Source organism: Bufo bufo, chromosome 1 (genome assembly GCF_905171765.1).
Source record: "Bufo bufo chromosome 1, aBufBuf1.1, whole genome shotgun sequence".
NCBI classification, from domain to species: domain Eukaryota; kingdom Metazoa; phylum Chordata; class Amphibia; order Anura; family Bufonidae; genus Bufo; species Bufo bufo.
Window position 1 is genome coordinate 601920 of NC_053389.1, and position 13990 is coordinate 615909.

At 42.2% G+C, this 13990-nt stretch overlaps 1 protein-coding gene and 21 non-coding genes across 22 annotated transcripts in view; 11 read left to right on the forward strand and 11 right to left on the reverse strand.

Moving 5' to 3' along the window:
* Positions 1-13990, forward strand: part of LOC120986745 (carcinoembryonic antigen-related cell adhesion molecule 7-like) — a 986637-nt gene that overhangs the window by 404549 nt on the left and 568098 nt on the right. The window lies entirely within an intron of this gene.
* TRNAM-CAU lies at positions 150-222 on the reverse strand. Its single transcript has one exon. It is a non-coding gene; the product is annotated as a tRNA-Met (tRNA).
* On the forward strand, positions 327-398 carry TRNAE-UUC. The gene has a single exon. It is a non-coding gene; the product is annotated as a tRNA-Glu (tRNA).
* TRNAM-CAU lies at positions 1259-1331 on the reverse strand. Its single transcript has one exon. It is a non-coding gene; the product is annotated as a tRNA-Met (tRNA).
* TRNAE-UUC lies at positions 1399-1470 on the forward strand. Its single transcript has one exon. It is a non-coding gene; the product is annotated as a tRNA-Glu (tRNA).
* On the reverse strand, positions 2331-2403 carry TRNAM-CAU. The gene has a single exon. It is a non-coding gene; the product is annotated as a tRNA-Met (tRNA).
* On the reverse strand, positions 4592-4664 carry TRNAM-CAU. The gene has a single exon. It is a non-coding gene; the product is annotated as a tRNA-Met (tRNA).
* On the forward strand, positions 4769-4840 carry TRNAE-UUC. Its single transcript has one exon. It is a non-coding gene; the product is annotated as a tRNA-Glu (tRNA).
* Positions 5701-5773, reverse strand: TRNAM-CAU. Its single transcript has one exon. It is a non-coding gene; the product is annotated as a tRNA-Met (tRNA).
* Positions 5878-5949, forward strand: TRNAE-UUC. Its single transcript has one exon. It is a non-coding gene; the product is annotated as a tRNA-Glu (tRNA).
* TRNAM-CAU lies at positions 6810-6882 on the reverse strand. Its single transcript has one exon. It is a non-coding gene; the product is annotated as a tRNA-Met (tRNA).
* TRNAE-UUC lies at positions 6988-7059 on the forward strand. Its single transcript has one exon. It is a non-coding gene; the product is annotated as a tRNA-Glu (tRNA).
* On the reverse strand, positions 7920-7992 carry TRNAM-CAU. The gene has a single exon. It is a non-coding gene; the product is annotated as a tRNA-Met (tRNA).
* Positions 8097-8168, forward strand: TRNAE-UUC. Its single transcript has one exon. It is a non-coding gene; the product is annotated as a tRNA-Glu (tRNA).
* TRNAM-CAU lies at positions 9029-9101 on the reverse strand. Its single transcript has one exon. It is a non-coding gene; the product is annotated as a tRNA-Met (tRNA).
* TRNAE-UUC lies at positions 9206-9277 on the forward strand. Its single transcript has one exon. It is a non-coding gene; the product is annotated as a tRNA-Glu (tRNA).
* Positions 10138-10210, reverse strand: TRNAM-CAU. The gene has a single exon. It is a non-coding gene; the product is annotated as a tRNA-Met (tRNA).
* On the forward strand, positions 10315-10386 carry TRNAE-UUC. Its single transcript has one exon. It is a non-coding gene; the product is annotated as a tRNA-Glu (tRNA).
* TRNAM-CAU lies at positions 11247-11319 on the reverse strand. The gene has a single exon. It is a non-coding gene; the product is annotated as a tRNA-Met (tRNA).
* TRNAE-UUC lies at positions 11424-11495 on the forward strand. Its single transcript has one exon. It is a non-coding gene; the product is annotated as a tRNA-Glu (tRNA).
* TRNAM-CAU lies at positions 12356-12428 on the reverse strand. The gene has a single exon. It is a non-coding gene; the product is annotated as a tRNA-Met (tRNA).
* Positions 12533-12604, forward strand: TRNAE-UUC. The gene has a single exon. It is a non-coding gene; the product is annotated as a tRNA-Glu (tRNA).

The following is a 13990-nucleotide window of genomic DNA, read 5'->3' on the forward strand; positions in this document are numbered from 1 at the left end:
TTAACTCCAAAAGTTTAAATAGTCAAGCAGCCTTCGTCCTGTCAATGCTTTTGGATCTCTTTATTTTTTAAAGCAGAACATGTCAGTAGCGAAAGAGAAAGTATCATGGCTTTTAGGTCAAGAGAGGAACATAAACCTGGCTAGAAAAATGCCCCGTGTGAGGATCGAACTCACGACCTTCAGATTATGAGACTGACGCGCTACCTGCTGCGCTAACGAGGCAAATGCTGCACACCCTGTTTTGTATGTGCAAGAATGATTTTTCAAAATTGGATTTTTTTTTCTTGTTTTTTTTATGTTTGCAATAGAAAGTTTTGTGCCATGTTTCCCATATGGTCTAGCGGTTAGGATTCCTGGTTTTCACCCAGGCGGCCCGGGTTCGACTCCCGGTATGGGAATGCTTGGTTTTTAAATTTGCACCGACATCGAATGGATGCAGAGTTAAGGCATACACATTGAGGTCTCCCATTGCGGCTCAAATTTCTGTCCGCTTATAGCTTTTCATTCCTTCCTTTTGCGCATGATCCCATTTTTACATCATACCTCAAATCATTCCCAACTATGCCTTCTAACTACAAAATTTAAGCTAGTCAACAACCCCTCATCCCAGTTGACTAGAAAAGGACCCAGCGTGAGGATTAATCTCACTCAATTCAGATCCGATAACCTGCTGCACTAATGTCTTGCTAGAAAAGGACCCCGTATGAGGGTCAGTCTCACTAGATTCCGAAACCGATGTGCCACTTAAAGCAATAATGAAGAAACTTGGAAGCGGTTTCCTCTGAATGTAATAATGATTGCCTAAAGCAGAAAACTTTTTTTTTTGTGTTGCAACTGAAGCACTAGAGCAATTAACATGTAGTCTAGTGCTCATGAGTCCTCTGTTTCCTATACAGTCCAGATTTGACTTCTGGTATGGGAATAAGCCTTTTTAACACTTGCACCTACACGGAAAGGCCGACACCACGGCGCAGAGTTAAGCGGTATAGATTGAAGTTGCACATTGCGGCCAAAAATGCTGAACTTGACGACTTTTAGCAATTTTTTCCTTTCTTTTGCAGAAGATCCCATTTTCAATCCATACCTCAAATCATTCCCAACTCTCCCTATTAACTCCAAAAGTTTAAATAGTCAAGCAGCCTTCGTCCTGTCAATGCTTTTGGATCTCTTTATTTTTTAAAGCAGAACATGTCAGTAGCGAAAGAGAAAGTATCATGGCTTTTAGGTCAAGAGAGGAACATAAACCTGGCTAGAAAAATGCCCCGTGTGAGGATCGAACTCACGACCTTCAGATTATGAGACTGACGCGCTACCTGCTGCGCTAACGAGGCAAATGCTGCACACCCTGTTTTGTATGTGCAAGAATGATTTTTCAAAATTGGAGTTTTGTGCCATGTTTCCCATATGGTCTAGCGGTTAGGATTCCTGGTTTTCACCCAGGCGGCCCGGGTTCGACTCCCGGTATGGGAATGCTTGGTTTTTAAATTTGCACCGACATCGAATGGATGCAGAGTTAAGGCATACACGTTGAGGTCTCCCATTGCGGCTCAAATTTCTGTCCGCTTATAGCTTTTCATTCCTTCCTTTTGCGCATGATCCCATTTTTACATCATACCTCAAATCATTCCCAACTATGCCTTCTAACTACAAAATTTAAGCTAGTCAACAACCCCTCATCCCAGTTGACTAGAAAAGGACCCAGCGTGAGGATTAATCTCACTCAATTCAGATCCGATAACCTGCTGCACTAATGTCTTGCTAGAAAAGGACCCCGTATGAGGGTCAGTCTCACTAGATTTCGAAACCGATGTGCCACTTAAAGCAATAATGAAGAAACTTGGAAGCGGTTTCCTCTGAATGTAATAATGATTGCCTAAAGCAGAAAACTTTTTTTTTTGTGTTGCAACTGAAGCACTAGAGCAATTAACATGTAGTCTAGTGCTCATGAGTCCTCTGTTTCCTATACAGTCCAGATTTGACTTCTGGTATGGGAATAAGCCTTTTTAACACTTGCACCTACACGGAAAGGCCGACACCACGGCGCAGAGTTAAGCGGTATAGATTGAAGTTGCACATTGCGGCCAAAAATGCTGAACTTGACGACTTTTAGCAATTTTTTCCTTTCTTTTGCAGAAGATCCCATTTTCAATCCATACCTCAAATCATTCCCAACTCTCCCTATTAACTCCAAAAGTTTAAATAGTCAAGCAGCCTTCGTCCTGTCAATGCTTTTGGATCTCTTTATTTTTTAAAGCAGAACATGTCAGTAGCGAAAGAGAAAGTATCATGGCTTTTAGGTCAAGAGAGGAACATAAACCTGGCTAGAAGAATGCCCGGTGTGAGAATAGAACTCACGACCTTCAGATTATGAGACTGACGCGCTACCTGCTGCGCTAACGAGGCAAATGCTGCACACCCTGTTTTGTATGTGCAAGAATGATTTTTCAAAATTGGATTTTTTTTTCTTGTTTTTTTTATGTTTGCAATAGAAAGTTTTGTGCCATGTTTCCCATATGGTCTAGCGGTTAGGATTCCTGGTTTTCACCCAGGCGGCCGGCTTCGACTCCCGGTATGGGAATGCTTGGTTTTTAAATTTGCACCGACATCGAATGGATGCAGAGTTAAGGCATACACATTGAGGTCTCCCATTGCAGCTCAAATTTCTGTCCGCTTATAGCTTTTCATTCCTTCCTTTTGCGCATGATCCCATTTTTACATCATACCTCAAATCATTCCCAACTATGCCTTCTAACTACAAAATTTAAGCTAGTCAACAACCCCTCATCCCAGTTGACTAGAAAAGGACCCAGCGCGAGGATTAATCTCACTCAATTCAGATCCGATAACCTGCTGCACTAATGTCTTGCTAGAAAAGGACCCCGTATGAGGGTCAGTCTCACTAGATTCCGAAACCGATGTGCCACTTAAAGCAATAATGAAGAAACTTGGAAGCGGTTTCCTCTGAATGTAATAATGATTGCCTAAAGCAGAAAACTTTTTTTTTTGTGTTGCAACTGAAGCACTAGAGCAATTAACATGTACAGGGAGTGCAGAATTATTAGCCAAGTTGTATTTTTGAGGATTAATTTTATTATTGAACAACAACCATGTTCTCAATGAACCCAAAAAACTCATTAATATCAAAGCTGAATATTTTTGGAAGTAGTTTTTAGTTTGTTTTTAGTTTTAGCTATTTTAGGGGGATATCTGTGTGTGCAGGTGATTATTACTGTGCATAATTATTAGGCAACTTAACAAAAAACAAATATATACCCATTTCAATTATTTATTTTTACCAGTGAAACCAATATAACATCTCAACATTCACAAATATACATTTCTGACATTCAAAAACAAAACAAAAACAAATCAGTGACCAATATAGCCACCTTTCTTTGCAAGGACACTCAAAAAGCCTGCCATCCATGGATTCTGTCAGTGTTTTGATCTGTTCACCATCAACATTGCGTGCAGCAGCAACCACAGCCTCCCAGACACTGTTCAGAGAGGTGTATTGTTTTCCCTCCTTGTAAATCTCACATTTGATGATGGACCACAGGTTCTCAATGGGGTTCAGATCAGGTGAACAAGGAGGCCATGTCATTAGATTTTCTTCTTTTATTCCCTTTCTTACGTCTTTCAGCCTTTCTTACCTTGGCCATGTCTCTGAGTATTGCACACCTTGTGCTTTTGGGCACTCCAGTGATGTTGCAGCTCTGAAATATGGCCAAACTGGTGGCAATTGGCATCTTGGCAGCTGCACGCTTGACTTTTCTCAGTTCATGGGCAGTTATTTTGCGCCTTGGTTTTTCCACACGCTTCTTGCGACCCTGTTGACTATTTTGAATGAAACGCTTAATTGTTCGATAATCACGCTTCAGAAGCTTTGCAATTTTAAGAGTGCTGCATTCCTCTGCAAGATATCTCACTATTTTTGACTTTTCTGAGCCTGTCAAGTCCTTCTTTTGACTAATTTTGCCAAAGGAAAGGAAGTTGCCTAATAATTATGCACACCTAATATAGGGTGTTGATGTCAATAGACCACACCCCTTCTCATTACAGAGATGCACATCACCTAATATGCTTAATTGGTAGTAGGCTTTCGAGCCTATACAGCTTGGAGTAAGACAACATGCATAAAGAGGATGATGTGGTCAAAATACTCATTTGCTTATTAATTCTGCACGCAGTGTAGTCTAGTGCTCATGAGTCCTCTGTTTCCTATACAGTCCAGATTTGACTTCTGGTATGGGAATAAGCCTTTTTAACACTTGCACCTACACGGAAAGGCCGACACCACGGCGCAGAGTTAAGCGGTATAGATTGAAGTTGCACATTGCGGCCAAAAATGCTGAACTTGACGACTTTTAGCAATTTTTTCCTTTCTTTTGCAGAAGATCCCATTTTCAATCCATACCTCAAATCATTCCCAACTCTCCCTATTAACTCCAAAAGTTTAAATAGTCAAGCAGCCTTCGTCCTGTCAATGCTTTTGGATCTCTTTATTTTTTAAAGCAGAACATGTCAGTAGCGAAAGAGAAAGTATCATGGCTTTTAGGTCAAGAGAGGAACATAAACCTGGCTAGAAAAATGCCCCGTGTGAGGATCGAACTCACGACCTTCAGATTATGAGACTGACGCGCTACCTGCTGCGCTAACGAGGCAAATGCTGCACATCCTGTTTTGTATGTGCAAGAATGATTTTTCAAAATTGGATTTTTTTTTCTTGTTTTTTTTATGTTTGCAATAGAAAGTTTTGTGCCATGTTTCCCATATGGTCTAGCGGTTAGGATTCCTGGTTTTCACCCAGGCGGCCCGGGTTCGACTCCCGGTATGGGAATGCTTGGTTTTTAAATTTGCACCGACATCGAATGGATGCAGAGTTAAGGCATACACGTTGAGGTCTCCCATTGCGGCTCAAATTTCTGTCCGCTTATAGCTTTTCATTCCTTCCTTTTGCGCATGATCCCATTTTTACATCATACCTCAAATCATTCCCAACTATGCCTTCTAACTACAAAATTTAAGCTAGTCAACAACCCCTCATCCCAGTTGACTAGAAAAGGACCCAGCGTGAGGATTAATCTCACTCAATTCAGATCCGATAACCTGCTGCACTAATGTCTTGCTAGAAAAGAACCCCGTATGAGGGTCAGTCTCACTAGATTCCGAAACCGATGTGCCACTTAAAGCAATAATGAAGAAACTTGGAAGCGGTTTCCTCTGAATGTAATAATGATTGCCTAAAGCAGAAAACTTTTTTTTTTGTGTTGCAACTGAAGCACTAGAGCAATTAACATGTAGTCTAGTGCTCATGAGTCCTCTGTTTCCTATACAGTCCAGATTTGACTTCTGTTATGGGAATAAGCCTTTTTAACACTTGCACCTACACGGAAAGGCCGACACCACGGCGCAGAGTTAAGCGGTATAGATTGAAGTTGCACATTGCGGCCAAAAATGCTGAACTTGACGACTTTTAGCAATTTTTTCCTTTCTTTTGCAGAAGATCCCATTTTCAATCCATACCTCAAATCATTCCCAACTCTCCCTATTAACTCCAAAAGTTTAAATAGTCAAGCAGCCTTCGTCCTGTCAATGCTTTTGGATCTCTTTATTTTTTAAAGCAGAACATGTCAGTAGCGAAAGAGAAAGTATCATGGCTTTTAGGTCAAGAGAGGAACATAAACCTGGCTAGAAAAATGCCCCGTGTGAGGATCGAACTCACGACCTTCAGATTATGAGACTGACGCGCTACCTGCTGCGCTAACGAGGCAAATGCTGCACACCCTGTTTTGTATGTGCAAGAATGATTTTTCAAAATTGGATTTTTTTTTCTTGTTTTTTTTATGTTTGCAATAGAAAGTTTTGTGCCATGTTTCCCATATGGTCTAGCGGTTAGGATTCCTGGTTTTCACCCAGGTGGCCCGGGTTCGACTCCCGGTATGGGAATGCTTGGTTTTTAAATTTGCACCGACATCGAATGGATGCAGAGTTAAGGCATACACGTTGAGGTCTCCCATTGCGGCTCAAATTTCTGTCCGCTTATAGCTTTTCATTCCTTCCTTTTGCGCATGATCCCATTTTTACATCATACCTCAAATCATTCCCAACTATGCCTTCTAACTACAAAATTTAAGCTAGTCAACAACCCCTCATCCCAGTTGACTAGAAAAGGACCCAGCGTGAGGATTAATCTCACTCAATTCAGATCCGATAACCTGCTGCACTAATGTCTTGCTAGAAAAGAACCCCGTATGAGGGTCAGTCTCACTAGATTCCGAAACCGATGTGCCACTTAAAGCAATAATGAAGAAACTTGGAAGCGGTTTCCTCTGAATGTAATAATGATTGCCTAAAGCAGAAAACTTTTTTTTTTGTGTTGCAACTGAAGCACTAGAGCAATTAACATGTAGTCTAGTGCTCATGAGTCCTCTGTTTCCTATACAGTCCAGATTTGACTTCTGGTATGGGAATAAGCCTTTTTAACACTTGCACCTACACGGAAAGGCCGACACCACGGCGCAGAGTTAAGCGGTATAGATTGAAGTTGCACATTGCGGCCAAAAATGCTGAACTTGACGACTTTTAGCAATTTTTTCCTTTCTTTTGCAGAAGATCCCATTTTCAATCCATACCTCAAATCATTCCCAACTCTCCCTATTAACTCCAAAAGTTTAAATAGTCAAGCAGCCTTCGTCCTGTCAATGCTTTTGGATCTCTTTATTTTTTAAAGCAGAACATGTCAGTAGCGAAAGAGAAAGTATCATGGCTTTTAGGTCAAGAGAGGAACATAAACCTGGCTAGAAAAATGCCCCGTGTGAGGATCGAACTCACGACCTTCAGATTATGAGACTGACGCGCTACCTGCTGCGCTAACGAGGCAAATGCTGCACACCCTGTTTTGTATGTGCAAGAATGATTTTTCAAAATTGGATTTTTTTTTTCTTGTTTTTTTTATGTTTGCAATAGAAAGTTTTGTGCCATGTTTCCCATATGGTCTAGCGGTTAGGATTCCTGGTTTTCACCCAGGCGGCCCGGGTTCGACTCCCGGTATGGGAATGCTTGGTTTTTAAATTTGCACCGACATCGAATGGATGCAGAGTTAAGGCATACACGTTGAGGTCTCCCATTGCGGCTCAAATTTCTGTCCGCTTATAGCTTTTCATTCCTTCCTTTTGCGCATGATCCCATTTTTACATCATACCTCAAATCATTCCCAACTATGCCTTCTAACTACAAAATTTAAGCTAGTCAACAACCCCTCATCCCAGTTGACTAGAAAAGGACCCAGCGTGAGGATTAATCTCACTCAATTCAGATCCGATAACCTGCTGCACTAATGTCTTGCTAGAAAAGGACCCCGTATGAGGGTCAGTCTCACTAGATTCCGAAACCGATGTGCCACTTAAAGCAATAATGAAGAAACTTGGAAGCGGTTTCCTCTGAATGTAATAATGATTGCCTAAAGCAGAAAACTTTTTTTTTTGTGTTGCAACTGAAGCACTAGAGCAATTAACATGTAGTCTAGTGCTCATGAGTCCTCTGTTTCCTATACAGTCCAGATTTGACTTCTGGTATGGGAATAAGCCTTTTTAACACTTGCACCTACACGGAAAGGCCGACACCACGGCGCAGAGTTAAGCGGTATAGATTGAAGTTGCACATTGCGGCCAAAAATGCTGAACTTGACGACTTTTAGCAATTTTTTCCTTTCTTTTGCAGAAGATCCCATTTTCAATCCATACCTCAAATCATTCCCAACTCTCCCTATTAACTCCAAAAGTTTAAATAGTCAAGCAGCCTTCGTCCTGTCAATGCTTTTGGATCTCTTTATTTTTTAAAGCAGAACATGTCAGTAGCGAAAGAGAAAGTATCATGGCTTTTAGGTCAAGAGAGGAACATAAACCTGGCTAGAAAAATGCCCCGTGTGAGGATCGAACTCACGACCTTCAGATTATGAGACTGACGCGCTACCTGCTGCGCTAACGAGGCAAATGCTGCACACCCTGTTTTGTATGTGCAAGAATGATTTTTCAAAATTGGATTTTTTTTTCTTGTTTTTTTTATGTTTGCAATAGAAAGTTTTGTGCCATGTTTCCCATATGGTCTAGCGGTTAGGATTCCTGGTTTTCACCCAGGTGGCCCGGGTTCGACTCCCGGTATGGGAATGCTTGGTTTTTAAATTTGCACCGACATCGAATGGATGCAGAGTTAAGGCATACACGTTGAGGTCTCCCATTGCGGCTCAAATTTCTGTCCGCTTATAGCTTTTCATTCCTTCCTTTTGCGCATGATCCCATTTTTACATCATACCTCAAATCATTCCCAACTATGCCTTCTAACTACAAAATTTAAGCTAGTCAACAACCCCTCATCCCAGTTGACTAGAAAAGGACCCAGCGTGAGGATTAATCTCACTCAATTCAGATCCGATAACCTGCTGCACTAATGTCTTGCTAGAAAAGGACCCCGTATGAGGGTCAGTCTCACTAGATTCCGAAACCGATGTGCCACTTAAAGCAATAATGAAGAAACTTGGAAGCGGTTTCCTCTGAATGTAATAATGATTGCCTAAAGCAGAAAACTTTTTTTTTTGTGTTGCAACTGAAGCACTAGAGCAATTAACATGTAGTCTAGTGCTCATGAGTCCTCTGTTTCCTATACAGTCCAGATTTGACTTCTGGTATGGGAATAAGCCTTTTTAACACTTGCACCTACACGGAAAGGCCGACACCACGGCGCAGAGTTAAGCGGTATAGATTGAAGTTGCACATTGCGGCCAAAAATGCTGAACTTGACGACTTTTAGCAATTTTTTCCTTTCTTTTGCAGAAGATCCCATTTTCAATCCATACCTCAAATCATTCCCAACTCTCCCTATTAACTCCAAAAGTTTAAATAGTCAAGCAGCCTTCGTCCTGTCAATGCTTTTGGATCTCTTTATTTTTTAAAGCAGAACATGTCAGTAGCGAAAGAGAAAGTATCATGGCTTTTAGGTCAAGAGAGGAACATAAACCTGGCTAGAAAAATGCCCCGTGTGAGGATCGAACTCACGACCTTCAGATTATGAGACTGACGCGCTACCTGCTGCGCTAACGAGGCAAATGCTGCACACCCTGTTTTGTATGTGCAAGAATGATTTTTCAAAATTGGATTTTTTTTTCTTGTTTTTTTTATGTTTGCAATAGAAAATTTAGTGCCATGTTTCCCATATGGTCTAGCGGTTAGGATTCCTGGTTTTCACCCAGGCGGCCCGGGTTCGACTCCCGGTATGGGAATGCTTGGTTTTTAAATTTGCACCGACATCGAATGGATGCAGAGTTAAGGCATACACGTTGAGGTCTCCCATTGCGGCTCAAATTTCTGTCCGCTTATAGCTTTTCATTCCTTCCTTTTGCGCATGATCCCATTTTTACATCATACCTCAAATCATTCCCAACTATGCCTTCTAACTACAAAATTTAAGCTAGTCAACAACCCCTCATCCCAGTTGACTAGAAAAGGACCCAGCGTGAGGATTAATCTCACTCAATTCAGATCCGATAAGCTGCTGCACTAATGTCTTGCTAGAAAAGGACCCCGTATGAGGGTCAGTCTCACTAGATTCCGAAACCGATGTGCCACTTAAAGCAATAATGAAGAAACTTGGAAGCGGTTTCCTCTGAATGTAATAATGATTGCCTAAAGCAGAAAACTTTTTTTTTTGTGTTGCAACTGAAGCACTAGAGCAATTAACATGTAGTCTAGTGCTCATGAGTCCTCTGTTTCCTATACAGTCCAGATTTGACTTCTGGTATGGGAATAAGCCTTTTTAACACTTGCACCTACACGGAAAGGCCGACACCACGGCGCAGAGTTAAGCGGTATAGATTGAAGTTGCACATTGCGGCCAAAAATGCTGAACTTGACGACTTTTAGCAATTTTTTCCTTTCTTTTGCAGAAGATCCCATTTTCAATCCATACCTCAAATCATTCCCAACTCTCCCTATTAACTCCAAAAGTTTAAATAGTCAAGCAGCCTTCGTCCTGTCAATGCTTTTGGATCTCTTTATTTTTTAAAGCAGAACATGTCAGTAGCGAAAGAGAAAGTATCATGGCTTTTAGGTCAAGAGAGGAACATAAACCTGGCTAGAAAAATGCCCCGTGTGAGGATCGAACTCACGACCTTCAGATTATGAGACTGACGCGCTACCTGCTGCGCTAACGAGGCAAATGCTGCACATCCTGTTTTGTATGTGCAAGAATGATTTTTCAAAATTGGATTTTTTTTTCTTGTTTTTTTTATGTTTGCAATAGAAAGTTTTGTGCCATGTTTCCCATATGGTCTAGCGGTTAGGATTCCTGGTTTTCACCCAGGTGGCCCGGGTTCGACTCCCGGTATGGGAATGCTTGGTTTTTAAATTTGCACCGACATCGAATGGATGCAGAGTTAAGGCATACACGTTGAGGTCTCCCATTGCGGCTCAAATTTCTGTCCGCTTATAGCTTTTCATTCCTTCCTTTTGCGCATGATCCCATTTTTACATCATACCTCAAATCATTCCCAACTATGCCTTCTAACTACAAAATTTAAGCTAGTCAACAACCCCTCATCCCAGTTGACTAGAAAAGGACCCAGCGTGAGGATTAATCTCACTCAATTCAGATCCGATAACCTGCTGCACTAATGTCTTGCTAGAAAAGGACCCCGTATGAGGGTCAGTCTCACTAGATTCCGAAACCGATGTGCCACTTAAAGCAATAATGAAGAAACTTGGAAGCGGTTTCCTCTGAATGTAATAATGATTGCCTAAAGCAGAAAACTTTTTTTTTTGTGTTGCAACTGAAGCACTAGAGCAATTAACATGTAGTCTAGTGCTCATGAGTCCTCTGTTTCCTATACAGTCCAGATTTGACTTCTGGTATGGGAATAAGCCTTTTTAACACTTGCACCTACACGGAAAGGCCGACACCACGGCGCAGAGTTAAGCGGTATAGATTGAAGTTGCACATTGCGGACAAAAATGCTGAACTTGACGACTTTTAGCAATTTTTTCCTTTCTTTTGCAGAAGATCCCATTTTCAATCCATACCTCAAATCATTCCCAACTCTCCCTATTAACTCCAAAAGTTTAAATAGTCAAGCAGCCTTCGTCCTGTCAATGCTTTTGGATCTCTTTATTTTTTAAAGCAGAACATGTCAGTAGCGAAAGAGAAAGTATCATGGCTTTTAGGTCAAGAGAGGAACATAAACCTGGCTAGAAAAATGCCCCGTGTGAGGATCGAACTCACGACCTTCAGATTATGAGACTGACGCGCTACCTGCTGCGCTAACGAGGCAAATGCTGCACACCATGTTTTGTATGTGCAAGAATGATTTTTCAAAATTGGATTTTTTTTTCTTGGTTTTTTTATGTTTGCAATAGAAAGTTTTGTGCCATGTTTCCCATATGGTCTAGCGGTTAGGATTCCTGGTTTTCACCCAGGTGGCCCGGGTTCGACTCCCGGTATGGGAATGCTTGGTTTTTAAATTTGCACCGACATCGAATGGATGCAGAGTTAAGGCATACACGTTGAGGTCTCCCATTGCGGCTCAAATTTCTGTCCGCTTATAGCTTTTCATTCCTTCCTTTTGCGCATGATCCCATTTTTACATCATACCTCAAATCATTCCCAACTATGCCTTCTAACTACAAAATTTAAGCTAGTCAACAACCCCTCATCCCAGTTGACTAGAAAAGGACCCAGCGTGAGGATTAATCTCACTCAATTCAGATCCGATAACCTGCTGCACTAATGTCTTGCTAGAAAAGGACCCCGTATGAGGGTCAGTCTCACTAGATTCCGAAACCGATGTGCCACTTAAAGCAATAATGAAGAAACTTGGAAGCGGTTTCCTCTGAATGTAATAATGATTGCCTAAAGCAGAAAACTTTTTTTTTTGTGTTGCAACTGAAGCACTAGAGCAATTAACATGTAGTCTAGTGCTCATGAGTCCTCTGTTTCCTATACAGTCCAGATTTGACTTCTGGTATGGGAATAAGCCTTTTTAACACTTGCACCTACACGGAAAGGCCGACACCACGGCGCAGAGTTAAGCGGTATAGATTGAAGTTGCACATTGCGGCCAAAAATGCTGAACTTGACGACTTTTAGCAATTTTTTCCTTTCTTTTGCAGAAGATCCCATTTTCAATCCATACCTCAAATCATTCCCAACTCTCCCTATTAACTCCAAAAGTTTAAATAGTCAAGCAACCTTCGTCCTGTCAATGCTTTTGGATCTCTTTATTTTTTAAAGCAGAACATGTCAGTAGCGAAAGAGAAAGTATCATGGCTTTTAGGTCAAGAGAGGAACATAAACCTGGCTAGAAAAATGCCCCGTGTGAGGATCGAACTCACGACCTTCAGATTATGAGACTGACGCGCTACCTGCTGCGCTAACGAGGCAAATGCTGCACACCCTGTTTTGTATGTGCAAGAATGATTTTTCAAAATTGGATTTTTTTTTCTTGTTTTTTTTATGTTTGCAATAGAAAGTTTTGTGCCATGTTTCCCATATGGTCTAGCGGTTAGGATTCCTGGTTTTCACCCAGGTGGCCCGGGTTCGACTCCCGGTATGGGAATGCTTGGTTTTTAAATTTGCACCGACATCGAATGGATGCAGAGTTAAGGCATACACGTTGAGGTCTCCCATTGCGGCTCAAATTTCTGTCCGCTTATAGCTTTTCATTCCTTCCTTTTGCGCATGATCCCATTTTTACATCATACCTCAAATCATTCCCAACTATGCCTTCTAACTACAAAATTTAAGCTAGTCAACAACCCCTCATCCCAGTTGACTAGAAAAGGACCCAGCGTGAGGATTAATCTCACTCAATTCAGATCCGATAACCTGCTGCACTAATGTCTTGCTAGAAAAGGACCCCGTATGAGGGTCAGTCTCACTAGATTCCGAAACCGATGTGCCACTTAAAGCAATAATGAAGAAACTTGGAAGCGGTTTCCTCTGAATGTAATAATGATTGCCTAAAGCAGAAAACTTTTTTTTTTGTGTTGCAACTGAAGCACTAGAGCAATTAACATGTAGTCTAGTGCTCATGAGTCCTCTGTTTCCTATACAGTCCAGATTTGACTTCTGGTATGGGAATAAGCCTTTTTAACACTTGCACCTACACGGAAAGGCCGACACCACGGCGCAGAGTTAAGCGGTATAGATTGAAGTTGCACATTGCGGCCAAAAATGCTGAACTTGACGACTTTTAGCAATTTTTTTCTTTCTTTTGCAGAAGATCCCATTTTCAATCCATACCTCAAATCATTCCCAACTCTCCCTATTAACTCCAAAAGTTTAAATAGTCAAGCAGCCTTCGTCCTGTCAATGCTTTTGGATCTCTTTATTTTTTAAAGCAGAACATGTCAGTAGCGAAAGAGAAAGTATCATGGCTTTTACAGTAGGTGTTTCTGACATTGTGTTTTCAGCACGACAGCGTCCCGCTGATACTCGGCGACGTGGTGCCGAGATCTCGCACTCACTGGGATAGCGACAGCACATCCCAGCAAGCGCGTCATAGAAGCGACGGGAGATCCGACTTGGATTCCCGCCAATTCTACACGTGTGCGGCGTTTGTTATGAATCCTGAGGGGGAAGTCCCGCCGGATTTAAATAAAATCCGGCCTGGGTCCCCGCCCCTCAGGGAGACATACCGGGCCCTTAGGTCTGTTATGGGTTGTAAGGAGAGCCCCCCCTACGCCGAAAAAACGGCGTAGGGGGTCCCCCTACAATCCATACAGACCCGTATCCAAAGCACGCTACCCGGCCAGCCAGGAAGGGAGTGGGGACGAGCGAGCGCCCCACCCCCCTCCTGAGCCGTACCAGGCTGCATGCCATCAACATGGGGGGTTGGGTGCTCTGGGGCAGGGGGCGCACTGCGGCCCCCCCCACCTCAGAGCACCCTGTCCCATGTTGATGAGGACAGGGCCCCTTCCCGACAACCCTGGCCGTTGGTTGT